General features: G+C 39.1%; 1 long non-coding RNA gene across 2 annotated transcripts; it reads right to left on the bottom strand.

The window, feature by feature from the left end:
- Window positions 1-1,846: 1,846 nt before the first annotated feature.
- Window positions 1,847-4,059, bottom strand: LOC126398764 (uncharacterized). Of its 2 annotated transcripts, none has more exons than XR_007570810.1 (3): window positions 4,047-4,059; window positions 2,388-2,547; window positions 1,847-2,286 (listed from the first exon to the last, which is right to left on the bottom strand). It is a non-coding gene; the product is annotated as an uncharacterized LOC126398764 (long non-coding RNA). The 2 variants fall into 2 exon arrangements; XR_007570809.1 differs by lacking the exon at window positions 4,047-4,059 and adding an exon at window positions 2,637-2,658.
- Window positions 4,060-5,066: the final 1,007 nt, after the last annotated feature.

Raw genomic sequence — 5,066 nt, 5'->3', positions numbered from 1 at the left:
TCAAAATACACTTCAATTGTTGTCTTCCATTGTGAGATCATACAAATACCATTATCTTGGGTGTATTGTAATGTGTATATGTAATGCGTTGTGTATATCCCCCTTGTCCCTATTTTCCCATGAAAAAGTCCAACGTATTTCATTCAAAATACACTTTATTGTTGTCTCTCACAAATTCAAATCTCTCACAAATCACAAATTCAACTTATTTTGTCTACGTTTAATGTTGAGTTGTGTTTGTTTAATGTTATCTTGTGTATGTTTAATATGTTTTTCTGGATGGAGCATGATTAAGGTGTTCCCCAGCATGTTTGCGGACAGCATCCTCAGTCCCCTCTTTAAATGTTTTCAGTACAGCCCCTGAAAAAGTTGGAAGACAAAATATGTTATCTCACTGTATGATACTTAATTTCAACACTAGGCGGTGCTTCTGTCAAAGCAGCTTCTCCATACTGACAAAAAATAATAAAATAAAAATTAATAAAATTGATCAAATTAATTTTCACCCATTCAGAAATCAGATATTTAAAATCTGATTTCATAAATGTGTTTACCATCCCCTTAAAGTCCACAGTGTACTCTCAATTCAGTATTTACAACTTCCAAATCTAGGAAAAATGCTTATATTTTTTAAAAACTACAATTCCCTGGGACCGTGCCATGCAGTCCCAACACAGTTGTAGTTCTTCTGATTTGCAAAGTACGGTTCTAAATAGGGTTGTAAAAGATATATCTACCCAGTATATCTAATATTTAGTAAAGCCAAACTAGTTATTACACTGCATCTAGATGAACTATGTTAAGAAAAAGTAAAGATGTTTCAAGATTCAATATTTTAGCTAATACGCTAGAAACGGCGTTTTTAGGACGGTAGGTTTGTTTGCGGCTTGTAAAATAGGGTCGTAAAAAGATAGATCTACTGAATATATCTAATATCTAGTAAAGCCAAACTAGTTATTACACTGCATCTAGATACCGAAGAGGTCGTGGTCATTTCAAGTATTTCTGTGAGATCAAGTTGAAAATGGCACAAAGAATGCAAACTGTCTGATAGTAACGTTAGCTACAAGTAGAACTGCATGGATGGGCAGAAGCATACTGTTACGTTAATGCTGGTTCATGGCCGGAAAAAAAACGAACCATAATTTAATTTGGTCCGGACCTAGACGTAAACGGTAGTAACCAGACTGAAAAAAACTGTTTAATAATTAAAATAATGAACCGTAGCCGTGCAATAACGTTATACGGTCATTAAAATTGGCCCTGACTAAAAGCAAAGCTGGAGATATTCTCAGACAACAATCATGAACACAGTGAAAGTACACAGGAAAAGTAGACGTTAAAAAGATTTGTATTGCTAACATGAAATAAAAGGTAATGTGCTAAATATAGCTACTTACCGATCAATTCAACCTCTCTCTCTCCCAGATAGCAAAACCTTTTGGCTTCTGTTTGGCCCAAATTTGGCTTGTCATTTTGGCAAGGTTATGGCTGGGCTTCTGGGCCCTAAATGGCCCAAATTAGGCAAGCCAAAATCACACCAAAAGGGAGCCAAACTTCACCCAAAACTAATTGTGGACTTCCAAAATATAGCCATAATTGTCCCAGAAGAGCCTCAAATTCCCACAATCCAGCCAAAAAGTAGCCAAAACTGACCCAAAGAGAGACCAAAAGCGGGCCAAAAGAAGGCCAAAAGAATGCCAAAAGGGGGCCAAAATTCACCCAAAACTAATTGTGGACTTCCAAAATATAGCCATAATTGTCCCAGAAGAGCCCCAAATCCCCCCCCCTCCCCATGTCATAATTTTTTACTGCTGTATTTGAAAAACAAATAGGAAGATTTAAATCATTTCATTTTTTTTTATTAATTGCATATGGCCCTGGAAATGTCTGACAGGCACACAAAGATCAGTTAAAAGTAGAATGCAGGCAAAAAAAACACAACAAGCAGGCTACAAATGAGAAATTACATCTATCCAACATCTTTTTTTCAAAGTGTGCCAAAGTGAGGAAATTAACTGTTGTATAATAGACAACAGTTATAAACATGTTATAGAACATATCATAGAACATATATACAGTTCTATTACTATAGCCTCCTTCCATTCAATGCGCTCCTGGCTGGGTGCTGGCTGGGTTCTGGCTGGGTCCTGGCTTGGTCCTGGCTAAGTCCTGGTGCTTCCTCCTCCCGCCGTCTCTATCCCCAGCCCAGTAACCACTTTTTAATTGCTTTTGCAATCTCATTATCAGTGACTAAAGAGCAGGCGGGGTTTCTTCTCACAGCTTCTAAAAGTAATAGCATATACACAAAGACAAAACAAACAGACTTACTAAATCTACTATAACCTCGGAATGCTTCATTAAAAGCTTTAATACAGTTAACTTACCCACTACCACCGCTTTTAGATGAAGCCTTTCAAAGGCCAGCTTTCCATTTACACCACTCCAGGTTACTTTTAGAGCCAGATCATTTCTCATGGCTCGTTTGAGGATGCCCCGACCTGTGTCTTTCATAGTGGCACCCCCAGCAAGTCCTAGAGAGGTGACCTGAAAATAGCGAAAGAGAATTACCTGCATTGATTTGCAATGAAGTACCATTACATTACCCTAACCTAAACGAATCAAAGGCAGCTTACGAATTCCTTTTTTAATCCAGGAAGAGACTAGAGGTCTCATTCCAGGGCCATCTGTGTGTGTGTGTGTGTGTGTGTGTGTGTGTGTGTGTGTGTGTGTGTGTGTCTATCTGTCTCTGTCTGTCTGTGTCTGTCTATCTATCTATCTATCTGTATGCCATTTTGCACTGAAAACAAAAAAGGAAAATAAAGGGAAAACATAATTAGTTTTTTTGAAGAAAAAACAAACAAATAAAAAAATATTAATGCCAAACAATGCCAAAAAGTAGTACGGAGCCCCAGACATGACATGGGGGAAAAAATAAATAAATTGTGGCCACAAATTAGTATTTCGTGGGAACGAAATACTAATTCGTTCATGTCATTCGTTAATGTCATGTCTGGTGCTCCGTAAAAAAGAGTATAGAAGACGTATAATCTGCTCAGTGTATTTTCTTTTCTTTTTTTTTTGAGAAACATACTAAAACTAACACAACGTCATGGTGGAAGAAAAAATAATAGTGGAGGTGGACAACAGTATTTCATAATACAGCACATTATACAATTAACAAATAATCAGCATTGAAAATGATAAGAGTGATGTACAGTATGCAATAATTAACCTCTTGTGGAAGCTCCCACATGCTTGAGCTGTTGACTTGTATCATTAGAACAGACATGTCTTGTGATTTTCAGCCTTCTATGATTTTATTACCCTTAACAGCAGGCACTTCCTGACAGCTGAGAATATTACACTTAGGTAGCCTATTGTTCCCCTCTATTAAATATGAAAGGAGGTTGACAATCACCTGTTCTCATGATACAAGTCAGTGGTGAAATGTGTGTTTCTCTTCTATAATACTCTACATCTCGGAGGCGACGTCTTTCCGCATGGGCTTCTGTCGCGATTCAAACGGGGCAGAGCTTTGTGGGAAATAGTAGGAGAGACACGGCGCGAGGGGGAACCGGATCTCACACAACACCTGTCTGCCACAACACCAGAGGGAACCGTGCACGTCCGCGACGCACAGCCCCACGGACGAGTAATGTTGAACAGTAAATCGACTTCAGAAAGGCAAAGTCACCTGTTGTTTACATTTCAATGGTAAAGGTTAGGAAGCTATCAATTATACTTTCCTATTCCTTCCTATTAAGTTCTCTCTGTGTAATAACATTGATATTGTAGTTTAATCGAATGGGCTGGGTCTGCCTGTTTTACAAGAATCAAGTTTGCTACCAATTAGCTCGTTTATTAGCCACCACACAGTTAGCCTACAGTTACAGTTACAGTAACAGTTAGGCTACTTTAACAATACTAACTTTAAAGTAAAACGTCAACCTTATCGGGTATTTTAAAGGGGCAATGACAGAAAATCAGATTTTACAATTAACCTTTACTAAGTATACATTTATAATATTTTAACATGTACATACCTCAGTGTTGATCTTGCTTTTAAAATGAAGTGGGGTTCTCTTCTGGGTAGAAATATGCCAAAACACATCCAAAACACATCCATATATGGAATCAGATGTTGCCGCTCTTTACTCAATCTTCTGGCTTGCCATAAACATGCCATACCATCCCTAATACTTGATCCCGCTCTTTGCCCAGTCTTTTGGTTAACCAGACATATGCCATAACTCAGCCATATATTGCTGGCGCTTCCTTATCTATTATGGACAACCTTAATCATACCACAGTTAAGCCAAAAGGCTTCCTTAATGTCAAAAGGAAGCCAAAAATGACAAATGTATGCCATAATACAGCCAAAATATTTGCTATCTGGGCTGTCTGTGTCTGCGACTGCGACCAACTGCAGGCAGCTAAAAATAAACTATAACGGGTACGTAAATTCAAATTTGGCGGGTTCGCGCTTGCGCAGAACACCCAGCAGGTAGCAACCGTTGCTGCTGTGCTAATACCGCACGCACACAGGCACACACACACACACACACACACACACACATACATTACAAATGTATTGGGAGTCCACATGTGTTAAGGTTTGATTACAGAGGCTGTTTTGAAATTTCATGTGGTGAGCAGAAAAAAATCGACTACAGCATTCAAAAATTGAACGTCATATCAACGTTCAGATGAAGTCGTAGTACGACGTTCAGATACACAACCTATTACGGAGGTCATGTAGACATACAGATATGGTCCTGGACTGACCGACGCGATATGGACCTGATCTGGCAGTCCAGTCAACGTCAGATGTTTGGTGGGAAATATCTGCTCAGCCAACACATTTTCTTTGGTGTTAAAGTTGGAGTAGGCGACATAAACCTTCTGCCTTAAGCAGGATTTAGGGGCCGTACATATGCCGCATCTTTACCCGCCTGGAAAACGCAAGGTCGGGTGCTGAACGCTATTTTTGCACCTTTTTTGAGCCCGCTTTCAAGAGCAGAGCGGCAGGATGCATCTGAGGTTGCTAAGCAACCTTTCCATGC

The sequence above is a fragment of the Epinephelus moara genome, chromosome 12 (assembly GCF_006386435.1).
Source record: "Epinephelus moara isolate mb chromosome 12, YSFRI_EMoa_1.0, whole genome shotgun sequence".
In the NCBI taxonomy this organism is placed as follows: Eukaryota; Metazoa; Chordata; class Actinopteri; order Perciformes; family Serranidae; genus Epinephelus; species Epinephelus moara.
Note: the sequence above shows the minus strand (reverse complement) of the source record. Positions and strands in the feature narration are given on the sequence as shown.